Source organism: Lissotriton helveticus, chromosome 4_1 (assembly GCF_964261635.1).
Source record: "Lissotriton helveticus chromosome 4_1, aLisHel1.1, whole genome shotgun sequence".
Taxonomy (NCBI): Eukaryota; Metazoa; Chordata; class Amphibia; order Caudata; family Salamandridae; genus Lissotriton; species Lissotriton helveticus.
The window spans coordinates 1,565,381,686-1,565,405,689 of NC_136063.1; the positions used below are offsets into that span (position 1 = coordinate 1,565,381,686).

General features: G+C 48.5%; 1 protein-coding gene across 1 annotated transcript in view; it reads right to left on the bottom strand.

Annotated features, from left to right (window-relative positions):
- Positions 1 to 24,004, bottom strand: part of PKD1L1 (polycystin 1 like 1, transient receptor potential channel interacting) — a 1,793,388-nt gene that overhangs the window by 953,713 nt on the left and 815,671 nt on the right. The gene's annotated exons all lie outside the window — the stretch shown is intronic.

Sequence of the window (24,004 nt, forward strand, 5' to 3'; positions counted from 1 at the left end):
ATGGGAACAATCTCCATAGATTATATATTTTCTCCATAATGGTTTTCAGATAGCACATCCATTATATCCATAATATGTATTTGATCTGCTTTTGGTAACGAGGCACATCTAATGAGTGACAAAGGAGATGACACTGGATATCTGTGCATGAACTTCAATTTGCCAAATCGCTGCTTAAGGCCGAGAGTGCTTTTTTCAAGAATATGCTTTAGGATCAAATCTTTTTTATTGGCAGGCCAGAAGAATGATCACATACACAGCAAGCTGCCTACAACCCAAACCGATACAAAAGGGGATGATGGACGGAGCGTTTGAGCAAATCAAACACTCACCCCTAGTCAACTGATCTGGGTTTAATCCATCACCATTCTTTAGCCCACTCAGCCACCCCATTTCAGACATGGCTATATGCAAATCAGTCTGACCCTATGCCTCATGGGAACAGTCCAGCCCGAACTGCCAAGCCATGTCTTCCATGGACCGGAAACAAGCATCCTGGGACCGGTTTCGGATTCATAATCCTCATCAGCCAGGCTATCTTGAATCCAGTGGCCAAGTGAGCAAGGGACTCACGTCTGAGCATACCCTGCCACACTTAGGGCGAACAAAGCGATACAAAAGGGGATGATGGACGGAGCGTTTGAGAAAATCAAACACTCACCCCCAGTCAACTGATCTGGGTTTAATCCATTACCATTCTTTAGCCCACTCAGCCACCCCATTTGTTCGCCCTAAGTGTGGCAGGGTATTCTCAGACGTGAGTCCCTTGTTCACTTGGCCACTGGATTCAATATAGTCTGGCTGATGAGGATTATGAATCCGAAACCGGTCCCAGGATGCTTGTTTCCGGTCCAAGGAAGACATGGCTTAGCAGTTCGGGCTGGACTGTTCCCATAAGGCACAGGGTCAGACTGATTTGCATATAGCCATGTCTGAACTGGGGTGGCTGAGTGAACTAAAGAATGGTGATGGATTAAACCCAGATCAGTTGACTGGGGGTGAGTGTTTGATTTGTTCAAACGCTCCGTCCATCATCCCCTTTTGTATCGCTTTGTTCGCCCTAAGTGTGGCAGGGTACGCTCAGACGTGAGTCCCTTGTTCACTTGGCCACTGGATTCAAGATAGCCTGGCTGATGAGGATTATGAATCCGAAACTGGTCCCAGGATGCTTGTTTCCGGTCCAAGGAAGACATGGCTTGGCAGTTCGGGCTGGACTGTTCCCATAAGGCACAGGGTCAGACTGATTTGCATATAGCCATGTCTGAACTGGGGTGGCTGAGTGAACTAAAGAATGGTGATGGATTAAACCCAGATCAGTTGACTCGGGGTGAGTGTTTGATTTGTTCAAACGCTCCGTCCATCATCCCCTTTTGTATCGCGACAACCCAAACCGGGCCGGCAGCGAGGTTCAATTGCATACAGGCGAACAAAGCCATATCCATCAAACTGTGTACTCACAATGTAGCTACGGTAATACACAGCTTGCCGCCTACAATCCAGCATAGGTCGGGCACTCTTAGGGGACAGGGGATTAAGAGCCAGTCAAGACTCGTTAAGATGTGCAATGCACTTCATGTTCAGTATTGTCTCAACGTGGCCTCCACGTGGTGTTGCTGAGTGTACAAAGCACATTCCAAACAGTGAAACAAGGAAAGGAAACTAACCCAAACTGAACAGACTCCCACTCCCATCGCCCTACCCTTTCCCCTTTCGACATGGACCATCCCGCCAATGTAATGTGCCTAGTTCAGCTAGTGTTTGTGATGTTGTGCAGTCTAGTAGTTGGGATGGGAGGAGCATCGGGGCTGTGGGAAGAGGCGGGGTATGAACAGGAAAGGGCAGTTAGAGTAGGGACTAGGACATGCATGGAAGCAGAGAATAAAGCTCCATTGAATATAACTATAAGTGTCTGTCGTTACTGGGGTCACGACACGACAACTGGCGACGAGGGTGGGATGAGTGATAAACTCACCCACAGAACCCTGCAGGAGTGTCCCATCCCGAGCAGCGTTCAAAAAGAGAAGTGCTGCTGTAAAGAGTGAGGCTGCCGCCTGAAGCGAGAGGCCAGCAGCAGGTGACCTCTTCCCAAGTCAGGCGACTGCGTTGAGTCCAAGAGGAGCCGAGAGAACAAGCATCCGAGCGTCTGAAAGAAAAAACGCTCGATCGCGCCAAAACGCGACTCACGCCTGATGCATGCAAGTTGGCACGCGCAGAAAGAGCAGAAGTCGGGAGCCCACTCCGACTCTGCCTGTCACCCCAAGGTGTAAGAGATTGCCCCGGGCGGTGGACACTGCCCCAAGAAGGCCTGCTGGCAAGCGCCATCGAGCGCGGTGGAAGACGGAGCTCGAGGGGCCCCCGACATCGGGATCTCCCCCCCGATGCGTGAGATTCGGCAAGTTGTCGCCGAGTGAGCGCGGGACCTAGCGAAGTAAGGTGGGAGCCCACCCCAACCTTACCTGAATGTGGCTGCTGCAGAGAAGGTCTGGAGACCTGAAGATTAATGCCCCCGAGACCGGCTGCCGGTGAGTCCTGAAGAGAGAATGAATGGAGATGAAATCTCGTGGGAGATGAGAGTTCAGTAACGGCGCCATCTTGAAGTCAGGCAGCTATTGGGATATCTATGTGTGGATTGCAAGCGGCCATTTTAAGGTCAGGCAGTGTCAGGCTTCAAGAAATAATCATTGGTCCATGCAAGACAAGCATTGATACCTGCAAATAAACACTGACGAAAATCCAACAAGCATTGGTTAAGACAAGAAAATAGCAAACAAACACGAGTAAATGCAGAAGGTGAGCGAAAACCTGAAAGAGACAGAACGGCGACCGTAGCTGTCACAAGCAGTGAGCCGTGCAAGGTGAACGCCCAAAGAACACAAGTGCGTTGATATCGTGTCAGCCCAGCCATGTCAACCTCACCTGCTCGAAATGGAGGTGGTGCAGCTGCGGCTGTGGCTGTTCCTGCCGTGCCCATCGTTTCTCATCTACGCCCCCCGGAGCCATTGACACTAGTGGCGGGCGGAAGTATGGGTCCTCGCTGGCAGGAATGTTTGGAAGACTTTGAAGACTACCTAGAAGGGTCAAAAGTCGCCGGAGACAGGGACAAATTAATTGCACTCCGCAATCTTGTTGGGAAAGTGATCAAAGAACTACCGGCAGATGATAAAGGGACATATGATAAAGTACGTGAAGCATTTAACAAAAAGTTTGTACATAAAAGAAATGTGGACTATGAGAGGTACGTGTTTCATCAGGCCCGCCAAGATAAAGAAGAAATTATGAGAACCTTCAACTCACGACTGCGTCGACTCTCGCAATATTGCAACTTTGATTCCTTTTCAACTGACGATGCCATCCGATTGTAAGTCATCGATGGTTGTCATGCAGAAACCCTTAGCAGGTGACTGCTGAGAAAGAGTCATAATCTCGATGAGATTGAAGAGATGACGAGAGTGCATGACCAGGCAGAAGAACATGCAAAGGTCATGGAGACAGGAAGGGGCGAAAAGAGGGAACAGGCGTACTGGACTCAGAGCTCCGACCCTCAGAGAAGGTCTGGTGACCACCAGAGAAAGTCTCGCCCAGCGTCCAGACACACACGTCGAAGTAATCAACGCCCGACTCCAAAAGGAGAGAAAAGAGATCGCGCTACACCAGGAAGCCAGAACGCACGAGGAAGTGCTATCGATGTGGGTATGATTTTCCACACACCGATTCTTGCCCAGCGATGGGGCAACAGTGCCATAAATGTGGACGCATGAACCATTTTGAAATCATGTGTGGAGTATACAACACATAGAGGAAGAGTGAGAAACCAAGATCTCGAACTGATGAACGGCGACACCATGCAAAGGCCGTGCAAGACCGGGCAGTGTCGCCCTCTGGCTCGTCACATTCCAGCAGGGAGTCTTTAAACTCGCACTGGAGGTCGACCTCTCGAGAGACAAAATACACCGATGAATATGTCTGCATGGTGGCAGACCCGGATCAACTAAAAAAATATCCTCCGCTGGACATCGAAGTGGGGACTCATGCCACCAAATTTGTACTTGATAGTGGAGCGTCACTCAACTACATGCCAGTGACCGAATACAACAAGATGAGACCGCAGCCCACATTAAGCCCTGCGCACGTCAGAGTATTCACCTGGATGTCGAAGAAACCACTTCACTGTCTGGGCAAGTTCGCTACGACACTTAAACATGAGTCCACAACAATTCAAGCCTATATTCATGTCCTCCATGGACCGGAGGCTGATTGTCTCCTCAGTTTGCCCACAGCTGAAAGACTCAGGTTGGTCGAAATACTGTATCGAGTCCATGACAATCCTGACATCATTCGGAAGTTTCCCAAGCTCTTCCAAGGACTTGGAAAAATGAATAAATGCCTGATTCGTTTGCACATAAATAACCAGGTGCGTCCTATTGCTCAACATCCCCGGCGAGTCCCTTTTCACCTACAACAGGCCGTGGAGGACGAGATTCAAGAACTGCTTCAAGCGGACATTATTGAAAAAACAGACGGTCCCACACCATGGGTGTCCCCTGTGGTAATCGTCCCCAAGAAGGGCACCCCTGAGAAAGTGAGATTATGTGTGGACATGAGGCTTCCCAACACTGCAATTGAACGGGAACGACATCCAGGGCCGCACCTGAGCGACATGATAGCAGCGCTTAATGGAGCCAGCGTCTTCTCCAAATTAGATCTCAATAAAGGATATCATCAATTGGAGTTACATGAAAAATCGAGATACATCACAACATTTGCAACACATTTGGGCTTATTTCGCTACAAAAGACTAAGTTTCGGAATCTCTTCCGCAGCGGAAATCTTTCAAGAGGTGATCCGCCAAACCATCAGGCACATCCCAAATTCACTGAACTACAGTGACGACATACTGGTGTATGGATCAAATACTCAAGAACATGATCAGGCCCTGGACCGTGTGTGTTATGCCCTTTTGGAAGCTAACTTAACGTTGAACAAAGACAAGTGTGAGTACAATCAATCGACACTCAAGTTCTTTGGTCACGTCTTTTCAGGAGCTGGGATGAAGCCTGATCCCGAGAAAGTGACTGCGCTCAACACCACCAAGAGCCCTCTAGATGTCAGTGACGTCCGGTCATTCCTGGGCATGGCCAGGTACTGCTCCAGATACATCAAAGACTATGCCACGATCAGTCATCCCCTTCGTGCACTCACAAAGCAAGGACAACCGTTTGTGTGGAGCCCTACGTGTCAGAGGGCATTCCAAGAAATCAAGAAAGCAGTGGAGTCGACGTATAACCCGGCCTATTTCAACACAAAAAGGAAGACGGAAATCACTGTGGATGCCAGTCCCGTTGGTCTAGGCGCCATTCTGGCTCAATATGACAACGACACGGAGCGACGTTACATTGTGGCATACGCCAGCCGCAGCCTCTCAGACACCGAGAAAGCCTACTCACAGCCCGAGAAAGAGAGACTAGCGGTTGTGTGGGCATGTGAACATTTCCATGAGTTCATCTTTGGCAAGCATTTTACCATGGTCACAGACCACCAAGCTCTTGTCACTATTTTTGGTAACCCCAAGGCCAAGATGCCTCCTCGCATTGAGAGGTGGGGTCTGAGATTGCAGGAATACACTTTCACAATCATTCACAAACCCGGGAAGGGTGAGAATCCTGCGGACTACATGTCCAGACATCCACAGACAGCCCATGAATCACGCCCATCGATGGCCGAAGAGTACATACACTTTGTGGTAAGTGTAGCCCGACCGCCCGCAGTTCCCCTTGAAGCAATCAGGGAGGCGACGGCCCAAGACAACATCCTCCAGAAAGTAAAGCGTCGGTTATGCACACATCGATGGAGACATGAGAGTGAGGATGAAATGAAAGACCCACAGCTACGTCATGAGATGCAAGCCTTCCGTCACGTCAGGGATGAGCTATCAACCACCTCAGAAGGGCTCTTGCTGAGGGACCACCGGATCGTCATCCCTAGACAACTACACCAAGGAGTGGTTAACCTTGCACACAAAGGTCATAGAGGAGTGGTTGCCACCAAGAGAACCCTAAGAGAGAGAGTGTGGTTCCCACAACTAGATCAAATAGTGGAGTCCACGTTAAAAGATTGTCCACAATGCCAACTGGTAAAATCAGGTGATCCTCCAGCTCCACTTCAGATGACCCCATTGCCGGATGGAGTATGGCAGGAACTCGTCATGGATTTCTATGGACCCCTCCAATCTGGTCGGTATGTGGTGGCAATCATGGACGAATACTCGCGATTCCCAATCGCTCAATTTGTGTCATCCACCAATGCATCCAGCACAATAGCGGTACTGGATGAAGTGTTTGCTGCGTGGGGTGTTCCTAAGGAACTCAAACCGGACAATGGCCCTCCTTTCAATAGCCATGAATTCAGTGATTTTGCGAAACACCTGAACTTTCGACATCGGAAGGTCACCCCTTTGAGGCCACAAGCAAACAGCACCATTGAGAGATTCATGGCCACTTTGAAAACGACTTTCCAACAGGCTACGCTAGAAAAGAAAGATTTGCAGATGGCTCTGAATGAAGTGTTAAGGGCTTATCGAACTACCCCCCACTCGACCACCGGAAAATGCCCTGCCACACTTATGTTAGGTCGGCCCATCAGGACAAGGATTCCTACGTGGGAAGGAGCTCTGACACCGGTGTCTCCGACACACATTCATCACGAAACTGCTAAGGCTGACTGCGCGGAGAAGAATCGAATGAAAATATACGCTGATGCCCGACGGCATGCCAAGCCCCCCTCCTTGCAAACTGGAGATTGTGTCATGGTCAAACAGGAACAGACCAAGAAGACAGACTGCAGGTTCAAAGATGAACCTCTCACTGTTACCCAGCACAAAGGTACCATGATCACGGCTGAGTCGGAGCAAAGAAGAATTACTCGCAATGCATCTCATTTTCAGAAATGCACACCAGGCATGAAGGAAATACTTGAGAAAGACACAGTGCAACCAGACATTGGTGAAGCAACTCAACCAAGTCAGTCAGTGAGGTTGGGCCAGTCGCAAGGAAATGCGATGATCGACAGTGGACCCTGTGTTAGACCACAGAGAGACATTGTCAAACCAAGGAGATTAATCGAGGAAATGGACTAGAAACGGTTCAAGTTTTCTTTTGTTAACAAAGGGGGAGATGTGAGGTTGTGCAGTCTAGTAGTTGGGATGGGAGGAGCATCGGGGCTGGGGGAAGAGGCGGGGTATGAACAGGAAAGGGCAGTTAGAATAGGGACTAGGACATGCATGGATGCAGAGAATAAAGCTCCATTGAATATAACTATAAGTGTCTGTCGTTACTGGGGTCACGACGAGACAGTGTTTGCTAGGAGTCAGTTAATTCACACTACCCCCTGTTTCTCTTGCTCACAGGGCAGTAGCCTGAGGATACACAGATAGGATGGGCAAGTCAATTTCCTGAACTATTTGGATAAGATAGCAATGATTGGGGAACATATTTTCGTATATGCAATAGGATCAGTGCCAGTCGCCATCAACAGCCTTTCCATGACCAAGAGGGACCAGAGCTGGTGAAGCCATTGTCTGTGGTCCGGGACTGTGTCTAAGCCCCAGTTGGCCAGGAGTAGCATTTAGGGCCACTGCAATCGGTCAACCTCTGGGGGCCGAAGTGGGTATGTGAGTGCTTTGGGGAACCCCAGAAGGGTATATGCGGGGAACCGAGAGATTTCGATATTAAAGACAGAATCGATGTCCTCCAGGACGTCTCCCAGAATCTGGAAAGCTTTGGACAACGTCACAAAAGATGCAGCAGCATCCCTGGGTTGCCACAGCCTCGCCAGCACTGCCCGTCACACAGTGCATTAAATTTTTTTAATGCGCACAGGGGTGTAGTACCAGTATGAGCTAATTTTGTATACAGTTTCAGTGTGCCCCGAGTTGTGTGCCGTGTGGTGTGTCCTATAAAATATGTCCTCCCATTATTTGTCTGTAAGGGTTCAACCAAGTTCTGCTTCCTGGCCTGGGGTCTTGTGTTACAGGATGATTTCATCAAATGGCAATAGATTTAATCAATGAGCTTCTTATTGTCAGTGTTTAGGAACAGCCATTTCTCAAAGGGGGTCATAGGTCTACTGGCTTTGGGGCGTATCACAGTGTTAAGCAACCAGTGAGTCAGCTGTGTGTGGGTAATATGGTTCTGCCCCAGCAAGGAATAGTGAGTCTTCAGCTGATCAAATGGGATAAGACCCTCATGGTCAACGAGGCAGCCAATCCGCTTACAACCACCCGCCACCCAGCGCTTAGCGACGGCCAGGGACATACCAGGGGGGAACTGTGGGTTTGCGAACAAGGTGTCATAAGAGAGGGAAAAATTAAAAGCCCAGTGGTCTCCATCACCCTATCCCATGCTTTCATACTTTTAGTGTAGGACTGGTTACTGGGGATGAGTAGAGACCCCATAATCTGTGAGCAAGGGGAAGCCAAGCCTCGCACCAAATTTGTGCACCTGCCACTGTTTGATCCATGTAGACCGAGTGCTTCTCCGTCATAGGGCGGTTTCACTCCACCAGGTGCCTCAGTTTTGCTGCCTGAAAGTACCACAGGACATTAGGTACCGTTAGACTCCCCTCGTTTTATTTGTTGCAGAAACTGCTTTTGCAATCTGGGCTTTGTCTTTCCCCATATAAAACGGTCAATCTCTTTGAAGGTTGCTAATCACGCCGGATGGTGGAGAGAGGGGGAGTGTCTGAAAAATAAAGAGGGCCCGAGGCAGAATATTCATTTTCACTGGCTATTCGGCCCAGCCACAACAGAGGCAAGCATTGCCATTGGTCTAAATCTCTGCGGATTAGGGCCATGAGTCTGGTGTAGTTATCTTGTGCGGTTTTAGTGAGACTCCATGCCTGAACTAGCCACAGGTAGGGGAGGTCTGTCTTAACCCACTGGAAGTGGAACTGGGACCGGGATCACAAAGTTTGCTCAGTGCCCTGATTTGCAGTAAGGTTCAATACTTGCGATTTCTGTGAGTTTACTGTAAAGCCTGACATAGCTCCAAATACACTCAGCTCTGAGACAATGGCTGGAAGCGAGGACAGGGGCCGGGTGATGGAGAAAATTATATCATCCGTGTAGAGACAAATCAAATGATGATCGACCCGAAAGGTATGCCTGACGCCATAGGGTTGTCTTGCAATTTCTGCGCAATGGGCTCCATGTACAGGGCAAAGAGGAGTAGAGAAAGAGGGCAGCCCTGCCTTGTGCTCCTCTCAATAGCGAGCCTTCCGGAGCGCATCCTGATAACCCGTACCATGGTGCTATACATGCTTGTAATCCAATTTTCAAACCGCTCGCTCACACCAAAGCACCGGAGTCACAAACAGGACCAGTGCACTCAATCGAACACCTTTTCTGCATCTATAGCCAGCAATAGGGCCTTCTCCCGTGAGCGATGTGTTTTATCAATACGATGGCAAATGCACTTGGTGTTGTCCCCACATTGGCGCAAGAGGATAAATCCAGCCTGATCTGGATCGATGAGACCGGGCATCAAGGGATTAAGGCGATGAGCGAGGACACTAGCGAACAGTTTAGGGTCCACATTGAGAAGGGAGATGGGGCAGTAAGAACCGCATTGTTTAGGGTATTTTCCTGGCTTAGGTATTACTGAGATTGAGGCCTGTAGCATAGACTCCATTAAGGTGCTAGAATTAAAAAGGCGAATCAAAAAGGGGCCAATTCCCAGCAAAACGTCTTATAGAAGTCAGTGCTGAACCTGTCCGGGCCAGGCAATTTCAATGGCTTCAGCCTAGTGATCGCGGACATCACTTTTATTCAAATAGGTTGTTTGAGTGCCTCTGTGTCAGCAGGTGGGAGAGGTGCGACAGTTGCCGACTGTACGTAGGCCAGGCGGTCCAATACCAATTTGGCATCCCTTGCATACAGCTTGGTGTAGAACGCCTGGAATTCAGTCGCTATACCAAAGGCATCAGCCACCGCAACCCCAGAGAGTGGCTGTATTGACAACCACATTCACATGTTGCTTGCTGCGCAGGTGGTGCGCCAGCATCCCTCACTCACCCCACCCCCTTTTGCTGGTCCCCAAGTAAAATTTATGCTTGAGGCGTAGCATCGCAAACTCAGTCCTGTCTAGGTCAAGACGTTTAAGTGGCAACCTCTCCTTTTCTAGTCTACACCAAATTCTGGGAGCTCCGGTGCGTTTATAGATGGATTACATCTCCAACACGGATCCTCCAATTCCCTCCTCTTATCCTTCCGTACTTTATTGTCATGGGCTGCCTTCGCAAAGAGAGCTGCCGGGCAACCAACTTCAAGGCTTCCCACACAGAGGAGAGGGGGACCGTGCCTGTGTCGTTAAGGGCCAGGTAATCAGTTAGCATCTTTTTGATTGCTAAAACCACCTCAGGGGAGTGTAACAACATCTCGCGCAGCAGCCAAGGTGGTGGTCTGGGTGGGGGGTGAGAGGGCGCTCAGGGTGAGCGTGATGGGCACGTGGTCAGATAGGGAGCGGGATTCAATGGAGGAGGCTGTTCCCCGATCCAAGGCTGAAGGGGAGGCTAAACAGTGGTCTAAGCGAGCGTAAATCTGATGCGCTACGGAGTAGAAAGTGTGATCACATTCATCAGGGTGCCGCGAGCGCAAGATGTTGCACAGTCCACAGACATCTAACCAAGTTAATCCCTCAGGGGAAAGAGCCCAAGTGTGCCCAGCTCTCTGTCCAGAATGGTCCTGTCCCGCATCCACTACTATGTTAAAGTCTCCTCCCTCCAAAATCGCCTGATCTGGGGAACGGAGGACTTTGGCTAGGGAACCAATCATAAAGTCCTTTCGCAGCTCATTTGGGGTGTATAGCGAGGCTACAGTGAAGTGAAATTCTCAAGTTGCACACGAATGGCCAACAAGGGGCCCTTGATCTCAAGAAATATACCCAGGACCACCCCGGCGAAGCGTTTGGAGAGAAGAATAGCCACACCCCCTGTCTTCCCTTTTCCTGATGACCAAAATTGCTGGGGCAATCTCTTGGTATACATTCTATGCTTGTCTTGGGGAAGCATGTGTGTTTCCTGGAGCAGGCATATGACCCCCGTTAGTGTTCTAATAGGGAGAGAACCGCCACCCTCTTAATGGGATTGTTGAGGCCTAGTATATTAAGGCTAGGGACTTTGGTCTCCAGGATCTATAATTAAAAGAGAGGCTAAGCAGTAATAGACATAGGGCTCATAGGGCTGGTTGGGAGGTTAATAGGAGCCAAGCTGTTGGGGGTGTATCGTCCTGATCTGGTATGGTTGGTCGGAAGGGGAACACCCAAACTTCACCCCAAAACCCAAACAAAAAGCTTGAACTATTATATAGACCATAGAGTCCATCACGACGTGAAGGTCCAGACAAGTGGGGACTGCCAGGATGTAGCGAATTGTCAGTTAACAGCGGGGTTCAGCACCACCGCCCTCAAAGTATCCTCCCCACATCATATTGTACAGTACCTCACGGGGGGGTCATCATCAAGTTTGCTGTCACCGTGTTTGCATTGTAAATCAATCGGCGAACACAATGGGACCGTGAAAAATAATACGAGTTCTTAATAAGGTTGTTGATTCACCGGTGTGGCGAGATATATAGACTAACACAGGCTGTGTTTAGCAGAGAAATTCATACTCGCTGTCTACCTGGAGTGATTTAATTCACAAGCTCCGCGATACCATAGCTGGGGCTGGCAAATTTGTGAAACTATGCTGTGGTAAATCAATATGATTTTTTAATGCCCATTGTCCTGATGAGGCCTAAAACTGCTTGACAGGCCGAAACGCGTCGACAGTTATCATCTATTTCGACACCCCCTTGATTTCGAAATTTCATGGATATAATCCCTAGGAGTACAATTTGACTAGAAGCTATAAAGACATTAATTATTGCTTCTCATGCTCCCTCGATACCTTGGTGTTCGAAAAGGAATTAAGGCCAGAAAAGACATTGCCAATATTTTCCTTGTATACAATTAATTGGGCTTCATATATAACCCAAGGATTAAGGGTTAACAAAAAGAAAAATTTGATTGTGCTGATTGTTTTCTCACAAGATGAAATATTGTGTGACTAGTTGATTTGTACATTTGATAAAAAAATGAAAATGTTTTTTAAAAAAAAAGAAAGTTACAAATCATGATTATTGTTTGTGTAATTTTTTTTTTTAGTTGTTGTTAATAGCAACTAGATGAACGTTATAATATTACGATAGATTGACTCTGTACAATTCACAATGTTTCGAGACAGATAATTTCTAGTATCTGTCCCTGCATATAACTTTCCTTCAAGTAAAATACCGTTGGCATCACTTGTCTTTAGTAAACTGTCACCGGAAAGGGAGCACAGTACCTCAGACCTTTCTTTAGTTATGGTGGCCTAGGTGGGGATGCTCCAGTCGCAATCCATGCCTTGACCTATGGCTGTCTCTGTCAGGAGCTTTATCGTCAGCAGGGGATCGGTGGGGATCCTGATCATTGAGATCTAGGTTGAGAGTCTTGCAAGCCTCTGTTAGGGAATGTAGCGGGTGTGTTTTACCTTTCATTTGAAAGATAAGATGACATGGGTGGCCCCAGGAGTAGGCAGTACCCTGGGAGAGTAGGTGGCTAGTAACAGAGCGGAACTATTCGTTTCTGCAAGGCAGAGGCTGCAATGTCCTGGAATAACTGTAATGAGTGACCCCAGAATTGTATCCTCTGGTCTGATCTGGCGGCTTTGAGGATCGCTTCCTTCTCTTTGAAGTTGTGAATGCAGACCAGGATGTCTGCTGGGGCACAAGGGGGAGCACAGGGGCGCCGACTCTGTGGCATCAATCTATCTTGGTGCTGCTTGGCGGGTTTACCCCCAGAAGCTGGTGAGCAGGGCCTGAACAATGCCCTCGAGGTCTGAGCCCTCCATGACCATAGGGACACCCTGATGCAGACATTGTTTCTTCTAGACCTGTTTTCTAGGTCTTCAGCATGGGCCTGTACGTCAATTTGTTGATCCTGCAAACGGATAGTTTCCTCCTGGAGGGCTTCTATTTCTGCCTCAAGGGCCACCACTATCTCCCCCACCTTGTCCATGTCTCGGCGTACTTACCCTGAGTTCCAGCTTCAGATTCATTTTCACTATCTGCAGGTCCTCTCACAGAGAAGCGAACAATGCCTCCAGAAACTCACGGGTCACCGAGCCATTGGTTTCATCTCCCCCCTTGGTGCTTTTATTGGTAAGTGACCAACTTCTCCTGTTGGGCCTCTCCCGCGCCCTTAAGCAGAATTTCACAGACTGAACGGTCCTTTTTCGCTTTGATGTGGCCATCGCTCCCCGCCAGAGGACCCCAGGAAACAAAGGGGCACAGGGGGTAGGACCCCTCAGTCAGGGCCACTGTGTAAGCAAGCTCCGGAACCAAGCGGAGACCGGTTCGGCCCTTGGCGATGCTGTCTAGGTGAGATATTGGCCACTGTACCCGTGGTCAGCCTCCCATCGCCCAGGATGACCACAGAGAGTCATTCCATCCTTTGCGACCCACCTCCAGAACCCGGGCCATGGCCAGACCAAAGCGACAGAGTGTAGTGGGCCTCTAGGAAGTAGAGACTGCAACATTCCCCTGCAGCCCACTGGCAGTGCCAGTGATTTTCAGGGTCGCGCACACCAGTGGCCCCAAAGACCCTAAATCCTAGGACCAATCAGGGAAGTCACAACCACAACTGGAGCATGGTAGATGAGGCCTTTCCGCTCATCTCCCCCTGGGGCCCCCGTGTGAAGGAGCGAGCTGAGAAAGAGGAGGGGTGGCCCATGCGGGTCCCAGCGTGTGAGGCAGCCCAGTTCTTTCGTTTGTTGCAGGGTCCACTTTTGCCGCACTCAACGTGTATCCAAATGCAGGCGGGAGTCTCCCAGGGTAATTCCGGTTGAGCTAAGGTTGAGGTTGTGCGGCTCGGCGCCAACCTGAAATTCTGGCCTAGCTGGGTCCCACTGCTGCTCCAGGCCTGCAGTGCTACCCCAGTCCCTGAGCTGCGGTCCACAAGGAGCAATGATCCAGGGCAAAGGAGTTGTCGGGTCAGACCTCCCGTAGTCCATGCCACGGGCCTTCTACCTCCCCCCCCCCAGGCTTAGACGATGCAGCTCAGTAGAGCGGTGAGGTGGGGCATGCACATCTTTCCTGGTTCCGACACAGCGGGTGCTGTGCGGGCCCCCGGATGCAGAGCAATACAAGGTAGTGAGCTGGGAGGTCAACAGAACGCCAGACCAATCAGCACAGCACTCACGCAGACCGCTGCCAAAGCTCCGTTCCTCCGCCCAAACAGACACGAGGCCCACAACCAGGGTGCAGGCCTCAGGGGGAACAGTAGCTCTTCAGGCGATTACCAGGGGATCCAAACAGCGCCAGTGGGGGTCTCTGTGTCCTCGATGATGCGGGCCGCCGCGCCCTCCGCCAACGCCTTCAGCCATCCGGACCCTTGTCTCAGGCTTGCTTTTGCCGACACAGGGGTATGGTGCGGCCAGCGCCGGGTACGGGCCGCAGCTCGCTTTGCATCCTTGCTTGTCTTCTAATCAAACTCTGATGAACCCCTGGGTGGCCGCGCCTGTCTTCGATATTGTGTGCCACTCCACTGGCTGGGGATTGCTATGGAGAGTGCTTTAAGCCGGGTAGGGATGGTGAGCCAGGATGACACGTCCGCTCATGCTGCCATCTTGGCCACGCCCCAAGAATATGCTTTAATAGAAAAAGAGAACTGTACATGAGGAGACAACCCTATTAGACTATTGCCATGCTGTAATGACCCAGATAGGATCTGTCTCAATGAAGGTAATAAAAGCACTTCTGAAGATTTTAACTAACTGACAACAAAGCGGCAGAAGAGGTGTACTGCCCTGAACATAAGGAGTGCTGAAATGGAACTAAACCATTAGGCTGTGATAACATATGGGTGCTAGATGCAGTATAGAAATCATTGAAAGGTCATTAATGTATGTTCCCAAAAAAACTAAGAAAATCACAGTTAAAGCAAGGTTATATTCAAATAAAAATCCAAAAATCTCTGGAACTTGCAAGTTACACCAGAACTCATTTCCCTGCTGTGCACTGCTCATGACTTCACACACCATCACTAATGACATTTGAAATATAGGACTTAATGTGAGGCGGGACCTCAGCGGGTGTGGGCTTAATAGGCCCATGGCGGCCAGTGACGTCACCTCCCCCATATCTGTGCTGGCCAGATTCAGTGAATTGCATTAATCTCATATACCTGTGTGTGCCAACAAGGGACTGGATACTGGAATACTTTCTGCCCACTACACCTGACTGAGAACTGCGACAGAATCTGCTTGTGCCCCCCTGGTTTCAGGCGTGTGGATGCGGGGTGAGGCGGGACTTGTTGCACTGCGGTGTGCCAAAGCTCCTCAACATGGGAAAACAGGACACTAGGCAATCCAAACTGGCCTTTGAAGGAAAAAGACAAATGCGCATGACTGATCACGACCAGTGCTCTCATGCTCTCTTCGAGACTGCTCCAGGGGCGAGCATGCCGGACCTAAACATGAAGCAGGTGTTTGTTGTGTGAAAAATAGCCTCCACACCATTGATACCAAAAAAGAGCTACGGACTAGTAGAATTGACAGCATAAAAGAAAGAGCAGATAAACATAAAAATCACTTTTACCACCTAGAAAACCACACCTCCGACATCGAAGACTCCCTCGCTACCACTATTGAGTACCTTCTCCGCATGGAGAATGTACTGGAAGTCAACAAGCTTAAGAATAAAGATCTTGAGGCACGATCTTGGTGCACAAATCTCCTCATTCTTGGAGTCCCAGAGTCAACTGCTATTAACATAATAGAAACCCATGTCGAACACATGCTCCATTCTCTGTTCGGAGATTCGCTGTTCGGAGATGATATCTCAACCGTTTTCATCATTAAACGTGCACATAGTATGCTGGGCCTGCATCCTCTACCTGGTGCACCAGTGAGACCCATTGTAGCCAGACTACTGAATTACAGGACAGGGACACCATTCTAAGACTTATCTGGGACCATTGCACTGTTCATCATCATATGTTTATATCCTGATTTTACTCTCGGGGTACAGGCTGCTCGCAGGGAATTCCCGCCTCCATAAAAAATCTGAGATGACTTACTCCATGCCAAACTGTGGATTCAACTTGACAACAAACAGCATTATTTCACAAACTCCAAGGCCGCCATGAAATTCTACTGGAAATTGGTGAACTCTAAAGTGAACACTCTGCCTGACCCTATGTCCGCCGGGGATTGCCACCTCAGTTATAACAACTAGTCAATTAGACGCCAAAGCTCTGGGATATGTTGCCTTTTCGCCGCAGATGCCATGCAACACAATCCCCCTGTAATTCTATGCTCTGTCTATGGCCCCAATATGAACAGCTCAGAAATTTGCTGAGGTCTGACACTTGATCACCACAATGGGCCCATTACTATTTTAGCGGGCGGTGGGGGCAGACTTCAACGTGCTCCTAGACCAGGCTTCTAGACCAGGCTGTGGATAGATCCAGTGACAAGTACTTTGTGTTCCTAGTGGGTCACTAGATACATCCCTGTGGGCACACCATCATCCCTCAAAGTAAAGAAAGGGTTCCAACGACTTTACTAATGCAGTTCTTTAGTGTTTTTATTATTTTTCACACTTTTTGCAGTTCAATTATTCATTATTTCATCAAAATGTTCCTGTGTAACACATTTGACATTGTTACATGTATATCCAATGCATTTCGGGTATGTATTTCAGCCCTTCATCAGGGAATAACACTAAAAAATGATAAGGAAATGAAGATAATAACTGATAATGAACATTAACTTTTAGGTAAAAAGCAGTGGTACATGCAGGATATATTCTGGTACGGTTATTTCATCAGCCACAGTAGTGATATTTGTTGATCATCATTAATCTTATATACATAGTGAAAGCATATCTAAAATGTAAATCTCCATATGTGTTACTCAATCTTTATACGTATACGTTGTGAAAAACAAATCTGGCGACTGGCGCCTAACTCACATGTCTGTTGTTATATCGTGAGCATCGGTATCCGAGATACGAGCTAAAAACAAGAAATATGAATATTCAAGCCTCATCTTTAGGTTTTGTAATGTCATAACCTCATTTCAATTGGTATCTGTGCTATGGTGTGTACTGACCTTGCTAGTGCGATCTGTGTAGATTTCCAACTAATCCTCAGCAATAATCCGTTTCAGCAAAACGCCAGCAGCGTCTAATGGGTCTGTTATGTTCCACCATCAAGTTTCAAAGCAGTTCCGATCATGTGACTAATAGATTTAAAAAAAGACTCTAGTGTCTATCTAATTTCCCCGCAAATTTTACTGTACTAGTTGACATCTCAATTCTTAATGAAAAGGATGATGAAAATATAAGGTTATCAAAACGTACAAGTATAAAAGTGGATACAACACTACGTTCAGCTGTGAACTAGCTACCTTGTGTAAAAAATTAATGATATGGGGTGGATTCGAACTCCCAACTGGAGCATGCAAAAGTATCAATTGTCGTGTGGCTTAGTGTGTGGAGCTACAGGAATAGTGTACAGATTTCACTGTTTTTCATGCATAACCTTAAAAATAATCATGGTCATCATAATTAAATTCCAAACATAACAAATGTATCGAAAATCATCATCCTTTTCACGTGATCGGAACTGCTTTGAAACTTGATGGCGGAACATAACAGACCTGTTAGACACTGCTGGCGTTTTGCTGAAACGGATTAGTGCCGAGGATTAGTTGGAAATCTACACAGATCGCACTAGCAAGGTCAGTACACACCATAGCACAGATACCAATTGAAATGAGGTTATGACATTACAAAACCTAAAGATGAGGCTTGAATATTCATATTCCTTGTTTTTAGCTCGTATCTCGGATACCGATGCTCACGATTTAACAACAAACATGTGAGAGTTAGGCGCCAGTCGCCAGATTTGTTTTTCACAACGTATACGTATAAAGATTGAGTAACACATATGGAGATTTACATTTTAGATATGCTTTCACTATGTATGTAAGATTAATGATGATCAACAAATATCACTACTGTGGCTGATGCAATAACCGTACCAGAATATATCCTGCATGTACCACTGCTTTTTACTTAAAAATTAATGTTCATTATCAGTTATTATCTTCATTTCCTTATCATTTTTTAGTGTTATTCCCTGATGAAGGGCTGAAATACATGCCCGAAATGCATTGGATATACAAGTAACAATGTCAAATGCGTTACACAGGAAAATTTTGATGAAATAATGAATAATTGAACTGTAAAAAGTATGAAAAATAATAAAAACACTAAAGAACTGCATCAGTAAAGTCGTTGGAACCCTTTCTTTACTTTAAGGGATGATGATGTGCCCACAGGGATGTATCTAGTGACCCACTAGGAACACAAAGTACTTGTATGTTGTTGACGTCCTGAGACGTTGGGCGTTACCTGTGTGGCACCTAAAAACTTTCTAAAAAAATTACCTAAAAACTATTGAAACTTATCAAGCTGTGCATTTGCCTCAAGTCCTTATTGATAGATCCAGTGACACCAGGTGGCCCCATCCTAGCACAGCAGCTCAGCTTCATACACATGTGGGATAACAAAATGCAGGATGTCTGGTGCTTTTGACAGGCCAATAGCACTGAGGGCACTTGCATCACTCCCACATATAAAACCTGGTCCAGAATCAACTACTGCCTGCTCATGCAGGACGCCCTCACCTGGACCACAAATGTCAGTCACCGTCCTAGAACTCTCTCCGGCCATGCACCTGTATTATTGGTTATCACCCGCCTCTCCTGCCCCCTCCAGAGTTTCACCTAGAGGCTAGTCGTGCAAGTCCTCCACGATGAAGTCTTCAGGGGTGAGATCAGATGGACATCTTCGATTTCTTCACTCACAATGAAGGTTTGGCCACCTCCCAGTCTACACTGTGGGCTGCATTTAAAGTAGTTATCTGGAGCACTTACATAGCAAAGCAGTCTAGGATACTTTAGGCAATCCATACGCAACCCGCCAAACTGGAAACAGATATACCAACTCTATAACTCACATTTTTTAAAACCAGAAATGGGCAGTCACTAGCTGCCCAGCGGAAGAAGTTGTCAGACTATGAGGATGAGGAGACTAGGGAGACCCACTGTCTCAATAGAGAGGCAAAGGCAAGAAGCTATGGCGAAGGGAATAGGTCTGGAAAGACACTGCCAAGCATTCACCACAAGCCTTGGGCAAGCACGTACATTACAGAACATATTGACAACCAGCAGACACACAAAACCTGACAAGTTAGTTCAGGTCATGACGTTCTTCTACTTTAACTTATAGCACACCACCATGATTCCAGACACAGCAGCCCTTGATTCCTTCCTTGACACACTCCAACTTCTTTGGCTTGGCCAAGCGCACTGTCAGTATCTTGATGCCTCTTTTATGGTGGAAGAGTTAATACATAATACAGGTGATACAGAGCATGCCTGGTGATTAGACGCTGGGCTTGTACAGGTTCAACACATCCTTCTACAAGGAATAGGCCTCACTCCTTGCCCCCACCTACTAGCAATGTATGACTATGTCCCTGGGCCAGTTACCAGCCTCCCCAAGAAAAGTAGGTATTGTAACCATATTGAAGCCCTCCTCACCGCCACAGACGACATCAGGATTCTTCTAGACAATGGCGGCCCTCATCCTCCTGGATCTCTCCGCCGCCTTCTACACCGTCTGCCACCGCACACTACGCACACGACTCCAAGAAGCAGGCATCCGGGAGAAGGCCTTGGACTGGACCACCTCCTTCCTCTCCGGCAGAACTCAGAGAGTCCGCCTCCCCCCGTTCCGGTCCGAGGCTTCAGAGATCATCTGCGGCGTCCCACAAGGATCTTCCCTCAGCCCGATGCTGTTCAATGTCTGCATGGAACCACTAGCATGCATCGCCTGACTGCATGACCTCAACATAATCTCCTACGCCGACGACACGCAGCTGATCCTCTCCCTCACCAAGGACCCTCTCACTGCCAAATCCAACCTCCACCATGGAATGAAGGCTGTCGCCGACTGGATGAAGGAAAGCTGACTTAAGCTGAACTCAGACCAGACGGAGATCCTCATCCTCTGGTCCAACCCCTCAGCATGGGACGACTCATGGTGGCCCGCATCACTGGAGACCCCCCTGGCCCCCACCGACCACGCACGCAACCTGGGAGTCATCCTCACTCAAAACTCACCATGACAAAACAAATCAACGCAGTCTCCTCCACCTGCCTCAACACCCTCAGCATGCTCCGCAAGGTCTCCAGATGGATCCTGACAAACACGAGGAAAACAGTCACCCAGGCCCTAGTCAGCAGCAGACTCGACTACGGTAACGCCCTCTACGCTGGAGCCTCATCCAAGCTCATCAACAGACTGCAGAGAATCCAGAACGCCTCTGCACGCCTGATCCTCGACGTCCCGCACCGCGACCACATCACCCCCCACCTGAGGAACCTGCGCTGGCTCCCCGTCGACAGGAGAATCTCCTTCAAACAACTGATCCATGCACACAAGGCACTCCCAAGACCGGACTAGCCTATCTCAACAGTCGACTCTCCTTCTACGTACCCAACAGGAAACTCCGCTCTGCTGACCATGCCCTGGCCACGGTCCCGCGCATCCGCAGAACCACTTCGGGAGGCAGGTCCTTCTCCCACCACACCGCCAAGACCTGGAACACCCTCCCCGTCTGGAGACAACTCAAGACCTGGCTCTGCGACCAGTAGCAGCAGCACCCCCCCCTCCCCCAGCGCCTTGAAACCCTTACGGGTAAGTAGTGCGCTTTACAAATTAAATGATTGATTGATTGATTGAAGCCTGACAAGCCAGCTAATAGATGCTACTCTTACAGGCCACTATCTATAGTAAATGTTGATGATAAGATACTCACCAAACTAATTGCCAACAGCCTTCTGCCTGATATTATCCAGTCGGACCAATCTGGATTTGTTCCAGGGCCATCGACTGCCCACAACCTCCGCAAAATGTTTGCCTTCGTGATCACCATAAAGCATCAACTGGTGGGAACCGCAATGCTTCTGGGTACCCCCAAGGCATTTGATACTTTAGAGTGGCTGTACCTTTTCTGCCTCCTTTCGTGTCTTGGCATTAGTCCACAGTCCCTGCATCTGATCAGCCAACTATACACCCTCCTAGCGGTGTCTATACGCTTTAATGGCTTTATCTCCACCTTATTTTCAGTATCTAGGGGCACCAGACAGGGATGCCCCTATCTCCAATCCGATTTGTGATATCAGTAAAACCCCTGGCAGCCCAGCTACACAATCATTATGCTGATATGGGCCTTATCTTCACTGCCAGGGAAAAGTTAGTGTCCATGTCTGCAGATGACATTACACTGTACATTTGTGAACCCTGGACTAATATCTCCCCACTCATTCGGGAGGCGATCCGATTCATTGGATAATCCAGCAGTCTCATCAATTGGTTGAAATCTATCCTATTTCCCCTACTTCAGCCACGTAGCAGTTCGAGCCCATATGCTCATTACAGTGGGAGATGGAACCAATCAGGTACTTGGGAGAATGGCTCAGCAGGAATGTGAATGAGCTATTGAGGGCAAATTACGGAGGGACTATGTCCTGGCTCAATGAGCATATACCCGCCAGGCCAGATCGCCATTGCAAAAAGGATTGTCCTTCCTAAGTTTCTCTACCTATTTGTCAATATAACAATTTCACTTACATAACAATTTTTTAAATGACTTCGCTACAATCTAGTGTGGGAAACTAACATTACCATTCCAGCATGGAGGTATTAATGCTCCTGCAAAAACAACAGTTGATGGACAGAATGCAGAACAATGTCATACATTCACCCCAGTACAGAGATCTGAGCCTAAATCCGTCATTTTTTTGCACTCCACACCACCCCAGTTCAGACATGGCCATATGCAAATCAGCCTTGACCCTGTGCCTCATGGGAACAGTCCAGCCCGAACTGGCAAGCCATGTCTTTCCTGGACCGGAATCAAGCATCCTAGGACCGGTTTCTGGCTATCAGCCGTCTTCAGCCAGGATAGCTTGACTCCAGTGGTGTGGAGAGCATGGGACTCACGTCTGAGCATACCCATCCCACTCGGGGTGACAAATGCAAAAACAGTTGATGGACAGAATGCAGAACAATGTCATACATTCACCCCAGTACCGAGATCTGGGCCTAAATCCATCTTTTTTTTGCACTCCACACCACCCCAGTTCAGACATGGCCATATGCAAATCAGCCTTGACCCTGTGCCTCATGGGAACAGTCCAGCCCAAACTGCCAAGCCATGTCTTTCCTGGACCGGAATCAAGCGTCCTTGGACAGGTTTCTGGCTATCAGCCGTCTTCAGCCAGGATAGCTTGACTCCAGTGGTGTGGAGAGCATGGGACTCACGTCTGAGCATACCCATCCCACTCGGGGTGACAAATGCAAAAACAACAGTTCATGGACAGAATGCAGAACAATGTCATACATTCACCCCAGAACAGAGATCTGGGCCTAATCCATCTTTTTTTGCACACCACACCACCCTAGTTCAGACATGGCCATATGCAAATCAGCCTTGACCCTGTGTCTCATGGGAACAGTCCAACATGAACTGCCAAGCCATGTCTTTCCTGGACAGGAATCAAGCATCCTAGGACCGGTTTCTGGCTATCAGCCATCTGCTCCTGACATGTATCTTGGTTCTTACTGTGCACAAGACCAATTCATATATTTTTGTTTATACCCCAATTTATTCCAGCTAAACACCGTGGTGGAGGCCGATTGGGTGGCCGGTACCCACAGCTACCACGGTGGCGTGCAGTCAATGGGCCTGGGACAGTCTGCGGAGTACTGCCTGACTCAACTGTCTCTACGCAACTACTATGCCATTAGCTCAAAATACCCTGCTCCCCATGAAGGCAAATGAGGGGTTCTGTCAGCAGCCTCGCCGACTGGAGCTTCTCTCGTCTGGGGACCTATACCTAGATGAGCATTTCATTCAAACACGTGGCACAGAAGATCACACCCGCCTACTGCGCTTGATGCCCTCCTCTATCACCAGCTCCATGGCGTTTGCCCCCCCCATTTTATTTATTTTTTATTTGAAAGGTTTTATATAGCGCTGGCTAGACCCGGTGGTATCAGAGCACTTTACATGAGTATCAGACCATAGTTGAAGGTTACATCGTTACAAAGTTAACACAGTTTTAGAGCATAGCTACATAGTTACATGTTGGGTCGAGACAAACAATAGGGACATATACGTAAGGGAAAAAGCAGGCGAAGGGAGAGATTCAGGGGGGAGGGAGTAGGAGCAGGGTAAGTAGACAGAGGACAAAGGAAGGAAAGAGGAGGAGGAGGGTGACGGAGGCACAAACTGGTAGACGAGTAATAGCTGCGTCCAAAGTCCGGTAAGCTTTGATCCCAGAGGAAGTGGTATCATTCCCCCATCTCAGTTGCGAGAGGCTCCTTTTACGCGGTGGACACACTCAGAAGGGTCTTTGAGACTTCATGGTCTATCTACTGGATCCTTCCCCAAAAAGGGGAGAGGTAGTGCTTTGGTAAGGGGTGCCATACCATACCTCAACTGAGAGTGGCTCCCTTGGCGCTGTGGACTCTCTCAGAGGGATCACTGAGACTCCAAAATATAAATATTGGATGTTTCCCCAACAAGGGGAAAAGGAGTGCTTAGTCAAAGGGCACAAGGAACAGGGGGCTAGGCGGAGAGAATCAGGGGAGAGGGGATAAGCGCAGAGGAGGTAGACAAAGAAAGAAATAGGGAAAGCGGTGGGGGAGGGTATATTTCATGACCTGAACCATCTAATTGCCAATCCCTTCCCCTGTGGGGGCTCATAACGAGTCTGTATACTGATGCAAGAGAACGCACCTGTGTGTGTCTTCAGGCCACAGACTGCCTGGAAGACCAACAGAACCCCC